Genomic DNA, 18553 nt, shown 5'->3' with positions numbered 1-18553 from the left:
CTCCCAAAACGTGCCCCAGAAAACTGAGAACAATGTTCCAAATACCATCTAAATAGGGCTTTGCTCTGAACACCACATTCTTATTAATGCAGCTTAAGATTGCATTAGTTTCTTGGTCTTTCACATTATACTGTTTATTCATCCTGAAATCACAGTCCACTAAAAGTTTACATTCCCCCCATTCTGAATTTTCATAGCTGGGATTTTCCAGTCAGAATCTTGCATCTTAGATTTAGTATTTTTTTTACATAATAAATAAATAAAGCCCATCAGGGCAATCTTTTTGAATCCATATTCTTTCTTGCAATTTGCTTATCAAATTGGTCAGTGACATTATCTTCATTCAAGTTATGGATGAAAATATCAAACAGAATGAGGTCATACACTTAGCTCCCTTCCTCTTTATATTTGATCTTTCTAGTTCCAAATTCACCTAACCACCCAGTTAGGCCACATCACACTATCTTGTAAAAGCATATTGTGATTTTGTCAAATGTCTTGTTAGAATTCTGTTTCCTTATTCTACTCCACTGATCCTTCCCCTTGTCCATGACCAGTCACATAGGTACAAAGCACATATTATCTTGTACTATTTTTCAAATGTCCTGTCTCCCAACTAAGGCTGGTATTGAATCTTACACTCCTTTATTATCTCTCCTATATACCCCCAGCTCCTTTGTAGAGAGTCATCAACTTTTCACACTGTATTAGTTAACATACTATCTTGTCCTTAAAGATACACTGGAAAGTAATTACTTCTTCTCACTATCTGACATTTGGGAGACCCTAGAAGTTGCAATGCTGAGAAACTTGAGCCCTCCAAGGGATATACCACCACCGGGGCTTTCCCTTCTTAGCTACATGTCTGCTCTATGACCTTGGGCTCCCTGTAAGCTTCTATGAACAGCAGCCTTGGGTCATTTATGTGGAAATAAACTAAGGAAACTTTTGGGGAATAAGATTCTTCTGCTACTCAGCCCTAGTTTCCCCCACCTGAGAGAAAGGGTCAATAGACTTTGGAGCAAAATGCCTATTTGTAAAGAACTTGGGAGGCAAGAAGGCTAGTTCCTAGAGAATATTTTAAAGAAGTTATTTTAAACAAATCAAATTTCAGAAGGGAAAGAGCTACCTGTATTTAGAATAATACCATACCTAATAAATTATCAAATAGATTTATGGGACCATTCACTATATATTTGGATTATAGAACTTGTAAAGCAAACATTTTCTTACCAATTTTATAACATTAATGATAAAATCTGAATAAAAATCTAAAGAGTAATTTAGTTCAGGCTGTCTTTTTATTCCAGTGTCCAGAATGTTTCTAGGCTACCTCCTCAGGCTGCCAAGCCAGAGTATGCACAGGGAATACAAACTCATTTTATTATTAACATAAGTAAACATAATTAGGAAGGTAAGTCTGCTGCAAAGAGAGCCATGTTGTGTATTATGGAGTCAAATGCAATTAAAGCTTCAATTAACTGGAGCCCAAGCAACCTCTGTCTTGGATGAAATGCTTTTGCTTTTGTTTACAGCATTTAAGAGAAATTGTTAATTATAAGAAAACACATACAAGTGAAGGATTTGCACAAAATAATTTTCAAATGATGTCTTGAGAAATATATTCCTTCTTTACCTGTGATGCTGTATAAGGAGGAATGCTTCATGCTACAATGCAAGAGATACGAATTCTAGGCCTGAGTTTTGATTATAACTGCCATTTACAGGCAATATAACTTTGAAGAAGTCATTTTACTCTTCCCAGCCTCAGTTTCCTTATCTATCAAATGAGGATGAATAAATACTTGCAACTTTTAGCTCACAAAGGGGGCTGAAATTAGAATATCATGTAAGGCATTAGAGAGGCAATGTATTTTATAGTGGAAATAAGGTTAGACTTAGAATAGATACTTGGGTTCAAATTCCTGAATCTGCTGCTAACTAGCACTATGGCCACAGGCAAACTTTCTGAGCCGCAGCTATCAAGTTGAGTCAGGTCAGGAAACTGAGAATACAAAAACAAGCAGGACCAAAAAAATAGGGGAGATTGAAAGAGTAATGATATTCACCTAGGGCACTTAGTACAGAAATCTATAAAATGGAATTAATAATACACTACTTGAGAGAGTTATTATAAGGAAAATAATTTATATGCCCTATAGAAGTTGGAGATATCACAATTATCCCAATAAATGGGAACTTTTACTCTTGTTGCACACACAGAAGGATCAGCATGTCTCAGAAAGACCCTTATCACTAAAGACAGAAAGTCATTAAGTATACTCTCTACCTAGGTAGAAAATACAAGTACATTTATGAAAGAGGCTTGGACCACAAGCAATCCCCTTAATTCTAGTGGGGTTTCCTGTGTTGATTATTATAATGGATGTAGCTTTTTAATACATATAATCAATCCTCAACTTTCACAAGCGTAGTGTTGCTAGAAAATGGGGCAAAAGTTAAAAATGATAATGTTGATACATTGAACCTATGAGAGGGTTAGGTTTCCACAATCACCAAAGATTGTAATCTTTCTCTAGAGATTGCTAAGAATACACTTTTTTGCATACAAATCTCTATAGTAAAATATTAATTCTGATAATATGCACTTTTCCTAACACAGTAACCATGAAATAACCCATAAAATGCAAGGAAGAGGAGAGGCCATGCAGGATGGGATAGGGAGGGACAAGAGGCAACAGCTATGTCAGAAAAACTCCAAGGTGAAAATGGGAAACAAGCTCTGGATTCCCCTGAATAGCTGCCTGATGAAAAGCAGATGTCTGGGTCTGAGTACCCATTCTAAGCCTGAAATACCCATCTTGAGTCAGTCCTGCTACTTCTAGCCCCACTCTGATTTTTTTCCCCTATTGTGAAAGGAATAGTCATGAATGTGCTTGGTAGTCAACGTGAAAGTGAAAAGGAGGTTATTAACAAAATCACAAGAACCTTTGAGAAATTCAAATACACAAATTTGGGGACTGGCCTGTACTTGCTTGCACCTTTTCTTCCCTGTTTGATTATAAGCACTGGAGAGTAGTTTCTTTGCATCCCCAAGCACTACAGATAGTGTCTGGCATACAACAGATGTTTAATAAATATTTACAGGTTGACTGACAATGCCATCATTAACCTTTTTTTTTTTTGTTTTTGAGCAAACTGAGGCCCAAGGATACACCTACTGTGTAATCAGAATTCTAGATCTGAATTGGCACTTTCCTGTTTCCAATCCTGGTGCTCTATTGACTTAGATTGAGCACCCCAGCTTCCTCCTAAGTAAACACATTTTGTAAAGCTTTAAGGGTTATCTAAAGGTGAGCTTTGATGAACACATTTGTATGAACTGAGTTGGAGTGAAGAAAAAGTTGATCTTCCACTTCTGTTTCAAAATGAAAATGAATGCTAGGCTAGGAAACATCTACCAACTGTTGTAAAGCCTTCTTGAAGACAGTCTACATGCAAAATTTCCTCTGAAAAGAACTCAACACTTCTGATGCTCTGGCAGCTTTTCTCCCTGTTTGTTTGTTTAGAGTACTTTGGGTTTTTGTTTCTGTCAGAGTGAGTAGCTTGACAAGTAGGACAAGAGATCAACTTATTTTTAAGCATTTAAGAAGCCCCAGGACATCGATCCACCACTTCAGATCCTAAACTGGATTGTCTCACTGGCTTGAGCAAAATTGTGGAATTATTTCCTGAACAAAAGCAAGGAGCATTTAGGTCTCATAATCTCATTTCAAATCCTTTTACTCACTCCCTACTCTTTTTTTGGCCTTGAAATTGCAATCCTCTTTTAGTAATCTCAGGACTAATTGGTGCCAACACTCTGGTATCCCTTGCCACCATCAGTCACACCCCCCCAACACACACATTTTGCATTGTTTGGGTGGTGAAAGGGGGCAGCATGCCAAAGTTCACTGCCCCTATAATGGCTCTGTTCTTACAGGGTAACTGTTAATAATTAGCAGGAAGCATTTTGTCTTTAAGTCTCACAGCGTGAACAGTTAAGATTTTTGTACAGCCAGAGAAACACTTTAAGTCCAAAGTAGGGAGATTTTCAAAAAACATTTTCCCCCCTCCCAATTTTGGTCTCCATGTACAATTCACAGAACTAAGCTGCCTTTCAGAAATCCTTGCAATTCTGAAAGAAACTGTTTAAGTTTTATATGATATCATATAGAAACATCATGTTTTATTTCAGTTACAGTAAGCCCCACTATTCACTTTTTTTTCTGATTTTTTTTTCAAAACCATGGCAATGGGGTTAAGCGAATTGCACAAGGTCACATAGTTAAGTAAGTATTAAGTGTCAGAAGTCACATTTGAACTCAGGTCCTCCTGACTTCAGGACCAGTGCCACCCATCTACCCCTCACTATTCATTTTTGGCCTGAAGAAAGTCTAGACAGAAATAAGGAGAACAAGAAGTCTACACTGAAATACTAAAATCCATACTTTGTCTAATGTCAACATCATACAAGCTAATATTCACATTGTTCAGAATAATTTGACTAAAAATGTTCATAATCTTGGGAGAAAATATGTATTAACAGATACATGGCTATAACTAAATTTAAAATCATTAAGGACCAACAACTGATAAAATTTACAATGTGGAGAAATATTATCTTTATATAAAACTCTGTTTCTTGGAAAGGTTTAACGGGAAGCTTATCTTTCTATGCTGGTAAAATGATCACTAAAAGAGTACATAAACAGCTCTGTATGTTTACTGCAAGCATATCTAAAGTGGGAAAGTTAATACCTTTAAGATGAAGGATATGTCAATAAGACCACCCTTAGTAGGCCCTTTCAAACTCTTAAACAATCATTTTATATCTCTCCTTGGGGGGGGGGGGGGTTCAGAGGACTACAACTCTGATGTGAAGGCTTCTGGAGCTCTTTTCAGGGCTGCTCATCTGTCTTTGGTGTCCACCAATTGTCACCTATCCTATCATTCCAAAAAGCTGTAATATGCACACTGGCCACACCCAGAGAGGGCAGACACATTAAGCCTCAGATACTACATACTTACTTAGCAGTGTGACCTGGGCAAATAATTGCCTTGCAAAAGCAAAAAAATAAGAAAAGAAATAAAATGAAAGACAAACAACAAGTGCCTATTATGGGCCAGAAATGATGTTAAATGCTGGCGACTGACAGTTTCTACTTTCATGAAGCTCACAATCTAATGAAGCATGAAAGCAACTATATACAAGTAAGATACAGATAGGATAAACTGGAGATAAGAACAGAAAGGGAAGACACTAGCTTTGAGTGAAATTATGAAAAGCTTCTTGTAGAAGGTGAGATTGTAAATGGAACTTGAACGGGGAAAGCTCAAAGCATGTCATTGGAAGAACCCATGGTAATCTAAGGCTTGATGACTTTTCTGGAAATCAAAAAGGTTATGTAAAATGCACAAAGGGCTCCTGGTCATCACTGGGCATTCTCATATTGCTCTTCATTTCTATCTCTAGAAAGCTGAATGAAAATTACATAGCAGGATCCATTCAGTAAAGGACTCCTAGGGCTAACTCTTTTCCTCTTCAACTCTGTACTCCCAGACTAAAGATTCTGACATATCTGATGATGATCATGAAACCAATATTTCTTCCAAACAACAGCTAACCATACCTAGAGCATGAACCCTCAAAGATCTGGTTACACAAAACATTTTCTTTTGGATTTTTGTATAAATGTATGTTCCAATTACATGTAAAGATAGTTTACAACATTTATTTTTGGTAAGGTTTGGAGTTCCACATTTTTCTGCTTCTCTCCATTCCCTCTCCCCTCCCCATGATAGAGAGTAATCTGATATAGGTCAGATGTGTAACAATCATGTTTAACACATTTCCATATAGTCATGTTGTAAAAGAAGAATCAAAGCAATAGGGAAAAGATCCTATAGAATAAAAAAATTAAATAAATTCTAAAAATTGAAAATAGCATGCTTTGGTCTGCATTCAGATTCCATAGTTTTTTTTTCTTTGAATATGGATGGCATTTGCATCACAAGTCTTTCAGAATTGTCTTTGCTTGTTGTACGTACTACTGAGAAGAACTAAGTCTATCACAGTTGTTCAACACAATCTTGCTGTTAATGTATAAAATGTTCTCCTGGTTCTTCTCATTTTACTCAAAATCAGTCCATGAAGTCTTTCCAGGTTATTCTGAAATCCACTTCCTCATGATTTCTTACAAAACAATAGTATTCTATAATATTTACCAGAATTTGTTCAACTACTCGCCAATTAATGGGCATTGCCTCAATTTCCAAGTCTTGGTCATTACAAAAAAGAACTGCTACAAATATTATTGCATATGTGGCTCCCATTTTTTATGACCTCTTTAGGATACAAACCTAGTGGTGGTATTGCAGGATCAAACTGCAGTCTTAAAACCTTTTAGAGCATAGTTCCAAATTACTCTCCAAAAAAGGTTGGATCAATTCAAAACTCTACCAACAATGCATTTAATGTACCAGTTTTCCAACATCCCCTCCAACCTTGATCATTTTCCTTTTTTGTCATATTACCCAATCTGATAGATGTGAGGTAGCACCTCAGTTTTAATTTGCATTTCTCTAATCAATAATGATTTAGAGTATCTTTTTAATATGACCAGAGATAGCTTTAATTTCTTCATTTGAAAAGTGCCTGTTCATATCCTTTGACCTTTTATCAATTGGGGAATGATTTGTATTCTTACAAATTTGACTCAGTTCTCTTTTAGATTCTTTATGCAAAATTATCCTTTAATGATGACTTTTAAAAACTATAAATTATTTCATCTTCTGATGGAATGCCATAATAACAAGATATTTCATTACACAAATTCATATACACCAAAAATCATATCTTCTCAGAAAGAAGTTGTTTCTATCATATTTACCTCCTAATGATCTACTCATCTAAAATTAGTTGCTTTTAAAGAAAAGTAACCTCCATAGAGGAACAAACATGTTGTGTGCAGTTTCTGAATTCTCTGGAGGCTTAAAGATTCTGAATAATGATGAATAAAGATTACATGCATACTTTTCAGCCAATCTTTGAACCAACACAAACATACAACTTAATTCTTCAAAGTTTCCCCTACTGTCAGATCAAGTTCCCAGGGCACCCAAATTTCAATGAATGCTTTTAAAAAACAAAGCATGAACCATCCCTTGAGACTGACAGAATATCTATCAAAGGTTCATTCCAAAATAACCCAACCATTGAAAAAGAAACTTGAAATAATGAATCCCTGCATATTTAAATCAGAGTGGAAAGGAGTTTTTAATCTAGTCCAAAGCTTTCCTTTCATAAAGAAAGAAAAATAGACTCAGGAAAATAATGTAACTTGACATAACACTCCAAGGAAGCAGAAAGGTCAGAACTAGAACCCAGGACTTCAGACACTAAGGTCTGTGCTCTCTCTAGGTCACCACCAGTTTTTAGTCAAAAGTAATGAATTATATGACAAAATTGATCTTTCTTATTCTCATTATGTAGGTTATGTTGATAGAGCAAACAGAGAGCTGTAATCAGTAACTGAATAAGGGAGAGTCTAATTAAATTTTTATATTAGATCACATAATGGCCAGAAATAGTAAACATTGCTGTAAGAGAGGGAGAGACACTAGGCTACAGAGCACATAAAAGCTTTGTGGCTATCTAGATAAGCAATGTAATATGACTTAGAAGGCTCTAGTGTACAGACAAGTCTTAAGAACCTCTAGTAAACCATCACAAAGTGGGAAAATCTTTCCAAAAGATGAGGCAATATTATTTAATTTGATCCTTTTGATTTCAATAAGTATTTGTGCAGGCAACTTCCCTACAAGTCTATTGTACCAGCCTCTGTCACTGAGAACAAAAAATGCCTCCAGGGAAAGATGGTCCCTATGCTCTAAGATTTCAGACTAATTAAGAACATGTACACCCATAACTCCCATTCAACTGAGATCAAATGTTTTGATCTCAGCCCCTTTATACTCTTAAAAACAATTGGGGAAAGACATTTTTACTCTTTTGTGGATTATATCTATTGAGATTGTAATATTAAATGTAATATAATGATATATATTTTATATTAGATTTCAGGACCCTCTTAAACTCTTAAAAATTACTGAGGGTTCCCCCAAAGAGTTTTACTTTATGTGGGTAAAATCTATTGATATTACAATAATATATAATAATATCATTCAAAGTTAAATATAATTTCACAGTATATGAAATTTTCTGTGAAATATATATATTAGTTAACATTATTAAAATGCATATTTTATATTTGATCTCAAAATTCCCTTATTACTCTTAAAAATTATTGTGAACCCCCCAAAGAGTCTTTATTTATGTGGTTTATATCCTTTATGTATAATAAGAATTAGAAATTAAAATGTCATCATTGTTTTGAAAATAGTTTTGATCTCATGAATCCACTTCAAGGATCTCAGAGATACCTAGGAATCTTTGGCACCATTCTTTGAAAAATATTACCATGTGGCCTTCAATCATATTGAAAAAGAGCGTCACTATGCTGCTGTATTTGTGGAGTTGCCTTCTTAAGAACTAAAATGAGCAGGCAAATACTAGTTCTGGTCATGCTAATTAGAAACTGGTAAATGGGTCATTTTGCATGCTGGAATTCTCCCCCCCAGGTAGTTACGGAAGAGTTTTAACAAAGAATCCCATGATCTAAAATAGTTGAATCTTCTGTACATGGTGAGGTGATGAGTCGGTATTTTACCTACATAAACTACAACAGCTGACCTTCATAATTTAATGAGATGAGAGGGTAAGAGTCTTCCTTTTAGTAGATTAGGAAACACACTCGAAGAAAGGGCTTGAATTAAACTCATCAATGCCAGTCAATCAAATAACTGTTGAAGTCAAGAAGAAAATTCTACAAACTATGCTATTATGAATTAATAGTTTTCACACATCTAAATCTATCCTGTTAATGTCAACTCTGTACTTTTACCATGAAGGATGAAATATTATTCTACAATTGGATATAATTCATCTCAGGCAAGAAACTCATTATAACATGGCATACATTTTTTTTTAAAATAAAGAATCAGACAAAGTCACAACTCAATATCTCTGAAGCTTAAATACAAGGAAATGCTTTAAAACAAGCAGAGATGGGAAATTTTCCCTTTTAAAAGAAGTTTACATTTAAAACTCATACTTTTCACTTCCATTCTGGAACCTCCATATTCTTAGTTGTATTATAACATGAATGCAGATCCCAGCCTCTGACACTGTTCTTCTAAAAAGCATCAGATCATTCCTAGTCAAAATGACTGATTTGGGCAAAAACCACTAGTCAAAGCTAACATAGGGTTGGAGCATGACAATAATTGTTCAATTTCCCACAGCATCTAGAAGAAACATAGGAAGCAACTCACATATATAAAATGTTTTTAACAAACATTTTTTATGGAAATCTTGGTTCTTTAATCACCTACATTTCCTATGCCATCTTCTAATACATCCCAGAGACATCGTTTCTAACAAAGGATAAAAGAAGGAAAAACAATTCAGGAAAATTAATCAATAAACATAAGCCTAATATGCAGTGCTTCATATCCATAGTCCTTCACTTCTACAACAAAGATAAAATGGAGGTACTTTCTCAAATTAATTCTTTGGAGCCAAAATTGGTCATTATAATTTCACAAAAATTGGTTTCAATTGTGTTTCTGTGGTGCTTCTTTCTGTTTTATATTGTTCTTTATATTATTCTGCTGGTTCTATTCATTTAATTTTAAATCAATTCACAAACATTTTCCCAAATTTCTTTGTATTCATCGTATTAATTGTTGTTATTGTTATTTACTATAAGGGAGAAATTTTCTATTACATTCATATGCCACAACTTGTTTAGCCATTCCTCAACTTCCAAGCATTTACTTTGTCTCAAATTCTTTGTTGCTGCAAAAAAAAAAAAAGATTGCTACAAATGCTTTGATACTTGTTTTCCTTTTATCATTGACCTCCTAGGAGTATAAATCTAGCAAAAAAGATTTGAGATAAATGTAGGCAGCTTTTGATTAAAAAAAAAACCCCAACTCTTTACTCATAATGCCTCTGTTTAAACAGCCAGGACAAGTATGAGTCCATCAAGCATTAATAAGTGACTATTACATGCTAGGCACTATTCTAAGAAGGGTTTCCTTTTTTTCCTCCTTTTTCTGCAGAAAAGGAAAATCAAATTTAGAAAGGTTAAACAACATGCCTAAAATGGGCACATGGTTAATCAAGCACCAGAACTTCAGCCTAGACCTGTTGATTCAAAATTGGTCTCCTCTCTATCATACTAATTGTCATCTTTATTGAAGTGTACCATTTCCATGACCTGGACTAAAAAAAAAAAAGTTTAGTCTTAAAATTCTCTTCCTAAAAAGAAAGGCAAGATGGAAGGAACTGTCAAAATTTAGTTGAATCCCCTTGTTTTACAAATAAACTGAGGTCTAAAGAAAGTGACTTCTCAAATGTCTAAAATACTATCAACATTTATATTTTATTCTTTGTTTCTATATCCAATGCCTGGCATGGTGCTTGGTACAAAACAAACAAATAACTGTGGACTAATTGTTTACATAGTAAGGAGCAATATGAAAATATGAGCAATATTGAAAACCAAGTCCCCTGACTCCAAATCCAGTTCTCCTTTGACGGTAACCATTCTATTATGATTCATTAATAGGATTCAAAGAACAACTTATAAGTCATTTAATGGATTATTGTCATTCTCCTCTTTGTAATTAGTTTAAAAAATTAATTCTTTGGCGGCTAGGTGATGTAGTGAATAGACCACCAGCCCTGGAATCAGGAGTACCTGAGTTCAAATTTGACCTTAGACACTAAATAATTACCTAGCTGTGTGGCCTTGGGCAAACCACTTAACCCCATTTGCCTAGCAAAAAAAAAAACCAACCCTAAAAAAAAGTCTCTTAAAAGTAGCTTCCCTACTCCTTAATAAGCACCCACCAAGTCCAAAACCACTTAAAACAGACAATATCAAGGAAACAATTCACTCTGTCACCAATGCCAATAGCTGGCTATGAATAGTCTGGCAAGTAATGGCCCCAAGCAGCAACAGTACAGTCTGTCAATATGAAGGGATGAGACGGAAGAAAAGGGTAATCATTTGGCAATGAGGTGTCACCAAGGTCAACCTTGATCAGTGCCTACTAGTATGTTATCTGCCTCTACTTTTTCCAGGCAGAGATTTCTCTATGAGTTATCAGCTCTGAGGAACCAACACTTGGGACTCTATATAGGAAACCCATGCTTCCATAATATCAATTCCTCTACTCTTCTAATGCTACTTCAGCCAACTCCTTTTATCCCCAGCTGGGAATTCTGAGCTCATGATATGCAGAGGAAACAGAAGTGTGATTTCAATATGAGAAACTTGCTTATACTGGCACATTCACCTTTCTAGAATGGGCAGATGGAACTCCCAGCTCTTCTTAATAGATAAAGGGCAGCAGAAGATAGGACTGAATCATATTATGTCATAGTAGAAATTTAAGAAACTAAAGGAGCAATAAGATATGTTTCTGTTTAGCCTTCAGAAGGCTAATTATTTGTTAGTTTAAGAAAAGGCCCCATTTTAATCAAAGCTATTTAGCATATGAAAGTATATTTGCTAAGCAAAGGCTTCCTGCTGAGAAATGCTTATATTTCTCTTAAGCAAACAAACTTTCATTTACTAAAAATTATATGATCAAGGCCAGACAAGATTTGATTCTCTGATGCAAGGTCAACTCAAATGTTAGGTTATCTCCTTTCAGAGAAAATCATTTAGAGATTACTTGAAACCTCTTGAAAATGCCCTTTAATGCTAAACAACAACAATACTCATATGGTTCCTACAGCAACAAACTTGCACTGGAACAACAAACTGGCAACAAAATTTGAAGAGTTCTATTCAAATCCTAATTAGCCCTGTCACTTACTAGTTATATGACTTATAAAAAGTTCAAGAGACATAATTACGGGGCAATTAATTTATTAATTATGGTTGGTGAATAATTAATAAAATAACTGGTCATTTAGCTAACTCTAAAGAACCAAAAAAAAAAAGGTACATGGAGGTTTCTTAGTGCCTATATGCCCTTGGAAGAGTGAGTATTCCAAACCAAGAGTAAACAAGGTTAGGGTTAGGGTTACTTAAACTCTCAAAACCCTTTGCACTTAGATGATGTTAACAGTTTAATAGTTCACTTGTAAAAGTGAGGCAGAATGTATAAAAGATAGAAAGCTATCTTTAAAGCCACGAGATCTGGATTCAAGTTCTGTCTGTGATACAAACTAATCATGTGACCCTGGAGAATATGCTTAATTTCTCAGTGTTCTAAACAGCTCCATAAGACTAAGATACAGTGAAGGGGCTAATCGACATTAGAAGATGTAGTTTCCTTATCTGAAATTTCTCTGTAATAATGATAATATCATCACAGGTCAAGTTCCTATCCCTATCCTCAACAAGTTTAGTATACTAGATATGCAAACAAAGAATTGTTTTGTTTTGTTTCTAACCTTGATTAAAGTGTCATATTACAGAGAGTTTGGCTTGGTTTTTTAGTAAAGTTTGGACTCCAACATCCCTCATGTCAAGGAAATGTTGAAATTGAATTGAAAAATAAAATGATCCCCTTAAAGAAAAATGAAGAAAATTTCATGGAATAATCTTATGATAAACTCTTCTAGGATAAAAGGAAGTTTATTAAAGAGGTAATGGAAGTAATGGAGAAGTAGGGGGAGGGCTGATGAAGTAATATTCTTAGAGCAACATTATGAACCCACTACAAGGCATTTACTTGCAAATTCTCAATACAAATTTCAAAATGTAGCTACTCTAAAAGTCCCCTATTTATTCAAAGGTAAGAAAGGGTAAAAACCTGGGTGACTTTCTTTTTCAGGGTTGAAAGAGGAACAGATTTCCTTTGAGAAAGAAGATCTGGAGCAGGGAGGGGAGACTGGCTTTGTTCTCATCAAAAAAAGATGGTAGGAAAAACTAATGAGTTATTGCCAGGGGATTATGTATCTGCTTGAGGAAAAACATAATAGAATGCTTTGGTCAATCTTTTCCCATTATGATTAGAAAAGCTGTGCCCCCCACCTTACCTACCTACCTTTCAAGTTCTGTATTCTACACTTGAGTACACAGAAGAGAAAAAGGAAAGGCTCCTTTTCAAAGAAACAATGCTGGAGTAATTACTGACCTATACCAACTTACAAAGAACTTGTAATTTCTATGGTAGTTCTACAATGCTTAGTACACTGAAATTATTTTGTATCATAGTCAATTGCCTGGAATTTATCACCTTTCCATCATGGAATAGCTTGATGGGACTCCAAAGCTCACAGGATAGATTAAGTCTAAAATGTCAGACCACAGGAATACTCAGAAGTATATCTATACTATAGAAGACAGATAGTAAAGAAGGAATGGGGCCATGATAATGATAAAGCATTACTTTTAAATTACCTTGTCCAAGTGAAACGATATTTACTCCTCTCACCTATTAAACATTCCTTCCTGGTGATTGCAAGCAGAAAAAAAGTCTATCACCCAAGTCACTCTTAACTAGGAAGGTTAACTTGAACTATTTTCTTTTTTCACAATAAATGCTTTCAAGGACTACCAAAGCCAATCCTTTTGCATATGTGCTTAATCCTATCCTTCCTATATTCCTCCAAAAGACTGCAATTTCAATCATCCTTTCTCTTTCTAATCTTCAAATTCTTTTATATACCTGTGCTGTCCCTACTGCTTTCAACCTTACTCAAGTCTTCTTCATTCTTTAAAAAACCTTCACTATAGCCTATTCATCACTGTTCCCTTTCCCAAACCCTAAGAAAAAGTTGTGTACATTACCTGCCTACATTCTCTTCTTTCACTCACTTCTTAGTCCTTATTTCAGATCGAAACTGTGCTCTCAAAAGTTATTATTGATTTCTTAACTACCAAATAATATGCTCTTTCCTCAGTTCTTTTCTTTATGTCTCTGATGTTATTTCAGAGTAGTGGCCACCCTTCTCCCTCCTAGATACTTTCTACCTTATTTGTCTGGTTCATCATATGTGACTTTTTCTAGCTATGAGTGTTCCCCAAGGCTCATTCCTAGGACCTTGACTTTTCTTTCTTTCTCTTCTCACTCAGTGACTTTATCAGTTCACATGTGTTTAATTCTCACCTCTATGCTAATGATTCACAAATCTATTTATCTCATCCTTGAAATTTAACTAGTATCCTGAACTGCCTAGGTCATTTCAAAGATATTTTAAAAAGATCTCAAAGTCAACATGTCTAAGAACACATTATCTTTCGCTTTCAACTCACCACCTTCCAAATGTCTTTATTTCAGTTGAAGGCAACATCATTTTCCAGTGTCCCAGGTTTGAAACTTGGTGTCTCTCTTCATCCTTCTTTATTCCACATCGTCAATTAGTTGTCAGTCCCTGGAATTTCTATCTCTACATCACTTCCACCCCCATCCTTTATATCCACTCAAAACGGTTGCCACATTAGTTCAGGGCCCCTAACACCTCTCACCTAACATTACTATAATGACCTCCTAATTGATCTCCTTGGCTCCTCTCTTCCCCATTCCAGTCACATCCCACACGCAGCTACTCAAATGATTTTCCTTTAAGCACAAATCTGAACTATGTCACTCTATTCAAACCCCATGAGCACCTTCTGAGATAAAATATAACTCTATTTAGCTTTTTAAAGTCCTATGCAATTTGGCTCAAAGATATCTTTCTAGTCTTAATGGACAATACCTCTTTCCTAGCACTTTCCATTCAGTCAAACTTGTTTACTCTTCAAAGAAGATATTCCATTTCTCATCTTATGCTTTTGTACTGGTAGTGCTCAATACCTTGAATGTACAGCCTTACAAAATGCTTCTCTTCCTCAAAGACCCAGCTCAAGCTCAAGGCTTATGAAGTCTTTCCCAATCTCCTCACTGGTCACCACCTTCCCCATCAAACTGTGTTGTTTTTGCCTACATTAAATTTATTATTTTATTCTAACTAATGTTCCCTGATTTGCAGGGAAGCTCCTTGTCAGTAGGAATCATTTCATTTGTTGAACTTCCCATTATCTAGGATATAGCAGCTGGTAATAGAAGACCTTTAATAAGTGAAAACTTTCTTTTTTAAAAATCATTAAAATGTTTTGAGTGCTCCCAAAGTACTATGATAGATGCTATGGGAATTAGCAAAAGGCATAAAAAACAAAATTGTTACCCTCAAGAAGCTTACAATCTAATTATGATGGTAAAAGGACACATAGGCAAAAAGACACACACACAGAATGTATACTTCTATTGTTAGTATTCAGTTGTTTCAGTCATGTCAGACTCTTCATGACCCAATTTGGGGTTTTCTTCGCAAAGATAGTGGAATGATTTGCCATTTCTTTCTCCAGTTCATTTTACAGATTAGGATACTGAGGAAACCCAGTGTCAAACAACTAATAAATGTTTAGGGCTGGAACTGAACTCAGGAAAGAGGAGTCTTCCTGTCTGGAGGCATAGTACACTACCCAGCCACCCCCAGTGTGGATGTACACACACACACACACACACACACACACACACACACACACGGAGATATAAAAATCATATCTGGTCACTGGACTCAGATGGCTTTGGAAGAGAAAGTAAGGTTGGTCACCTAGCAAAGCAGTCCCTCACTCAAATCCAATTCACTCACTTGTTATGGTATCTTTGACTTTGAGAATGGACAACCTACACATCATAACATACATACATGCATAGAATGCATACAAGCACACACACATACACACACACACACACACACACACACACACACACACACACACACTTCTATGAAATAAAATCTTCCCTACCAAAGTTCCACTCCAATGAATCATCATTCCATGGAAGTAAAAGTCTGGGTTCCTGAAGGTCATGCCAAGGAAAGCAAGTTTTGACAGGTACTACATAGCAAGCTGAAAATATGTGAGTTTATAAATAATGAATCCTAAAAGAGTTCATAGAAATCAAAGAGTTTCATACCTGAAAGAGACCAAGTCACTCATTTCTACAGATGATAAAGGGACCAACTGTTTTACTGAAGACTACATAATATCAGAGAAGGAAGTAAGAACCAGGGTACCAGGCCATGAATGAGTAGCATTTAGAGAGAAAGAAAAGCAAGCAGATGATTCATTCATAGATTCAAGCGATATTTATTAAGTTTATACTATGAGCAAGATACTTTGTTGAGTACAAGGAAGATAGATAGATAGATAGATAGATAGATAGATATAGATATAGATATAGATAGATAGATACAGATATAGACATAGACAGACATAGATAAATATATAAATATAGATATCTGGAAGCTCTGGAAGGAAATTAGGAATGTAAGAGATATCTGGAAGCTATCTGCAAAAATGTGATGAGGGAAGCAATGAAAATGGATGCTTTTTTTTTAACCAAATGAGAAAGTGTAAAAAGAGTGAAAGAAAGGGGCTAATACATATATGTAGGAAGGCAGGAGGAGAATAAAGGACATATACAGCAAACAGAAAAGTGGAGTCAGAAGGGAAAATGAAATATGAGATTAGAGTCTCCTGAAAGTCAAAGGAAGATGGGAGTCAGGGAAATAATGAGTTTAGTTTCAGACATCAAAAGCATTTCATATTGACCCAAAAAATGTGCTACCATCTAACTACATAAAACATGACTATATAGTCTATTTAGTATCTTCTTTCTAAAATTAAAAACCTTTGATTATAATGATAGTGAGTATCATCATTCATTAAGTAATAACTGTATGAAATGCTAGGTATCTTTTGAATGAGAAAAGTCTACCTATTAGTAATACCAAGGAACTAAAATCTTGGGTTCCTCTCTCCTTCCCCATCTCTACTTGAAGAAGATTACTGGATATAACATGTCCACCTAAATGAGAAGAGGTGACCAAAACAATTTTTTTAAGTCAAAGGGAGTAGGAGAGCTTATATAGATAGCAAATCACCACTTGACAAAAGATAAAAACTTTCCATTACACAATAGTCAAGACAGAACTTGCCTATGTTGATTTAGATATCTCAATAGATTAGGGCAAAAAGAAACCTAAAAGGGACTCTTGGAAAACACCTCCAGATGATTCACTGTCAAATTTGTTAATTAATATGGATTTTCTGGGTGGATCACTCCATTCTATGACATCCTTTCTTGGCACTTACAGGATCATTGGAAGATATCTTAAATACTCCTGAATTTGCCAAGCTGCCCTGCTTAATTTATAAGAAAAACAAGGACTAATTGAGATCAAGACTGTATCCTGACCTTCTGTTGTCATTCAGTTGTGTCCAAATCTTCAAGACCCCATGGGCCAGATCTACTCTCTACTATCTCTCAAAGTATTTATTCCTAAGACCTTGACTTTTCTTTTTCTCTCTTCTCTCTCTCAGTGACTTTATTAGTTCATGTGAATTTAATTCTCACCTCTAAGCTAAGGATTCACAAATCAATATATCTCATCCTTGAACTTTAACTAACATGAACTGCCTACTGGTCATTTCAAGATATTTTAAAAAGATTTCAAAGTCAACCTGTTTAAGAACTCATTGTGTTAATGTTACTGTTCATTGTTTCAATAACTCTATCCATTTCACCTTCTAACATCCCCATTTCCTCTTGCCTTCAATCTTTCCCAATATCAGGGTCTTCATCAATAAGCACCATCTCATTAGGTGATCAATGTATTTAAGCTTTAGTTCCAGTATTTGACCTTCCACTGAATTAATTTCCCTAAGTATTAACCAATGTGACCAAATGCTGGCCAAGGAACTCTCAAAATTCTTCTCCAGTACCACAATTTGAAAATGTTGATTCTACAATGCTAAGCTTTCCTTATAGTTCAATTCTCACAGACATACATTACTACTGCAAAAACCATAACTTGACTATATGGACCTTTATCAGCAAGGTAATATCTCTGCTTTTAAGCATGCCATCCAGATTTGCCATGACTTTCCTTCTAAGGAGCAAGCATCTCTTCATTTCATGGGTGCAATTGCTGTCTAAAATTTGACACTGCTTCCAAGGAACCAGCTGCCAAGATAATAGGCTTCTTTTAATGTTAAGCTTAAAGTCAGTCTTCATCAAGAAGTTTCTTAATTCTTCTTCATTTTCTGTCATAAGAATAGTGTTGTTTGCATAATCACGACTGTTGGTATTTCTCCCAGGAATCTTAATTCCAGCTTTTGATTTGTCTGGCCTGGCATCTCACATGATATACTCTATATGTAAACTAAATAATGTGACAATATATAGTCTAGTTGTACTCCTTTTCCAATCTTAAGCTAATCAGTTGTTCTATGTTCAGTTTTAACTGCTGCTTCTTGGCTCAAAGACAGGTTCCTCAGGAGACAAGATGACCTGATATTACCATCTCTTTGAAGACTTGCCACATTTTTGGTGATCCACACAGTCAATGGTTTTAGTCAATGAAGCAGAAGTAGATGCTTTTTTCTGGAACTCCCTTGCTACCTCCATAAAT

At 35.3% G+C, this 18553-nt stretch overlaps 1 protein-coding gene across 10 annotated transcripts in view; it reads right to left on the bottom strand.

Moving 5' to 3' along the window:
* FOXN3 (forkhead box N3) overlaps positions 1 to 18553 on the bottom strand; it is a 487407-nt gene that overhangs the window by 178254 nt on the left and 290600 nt on the right. The gene's annotated exons all lie outside the window — the stretch shown is intronic.

Source organism: Macrotis lagotis, chromosome 4 (assembly GCF_037893015.1).
Source record: "Macrotis lagotis isolate mMagLag1 chromosome 4, bilby.v1.9.chrom.fasta, whole genome shotgun sequence".
Lineage (NCBI taxonomy): Eukaryota > Metazoa > Chordata > Mammalia > Peramelemorphia > Peramelidae > Macrotis > Macrotis lagotis.
The sequence above is the reverse complement of the archived record's forward strand: the minus strand, read 5'-3'. Positions and strand labels throughout refer to the sequence as shown.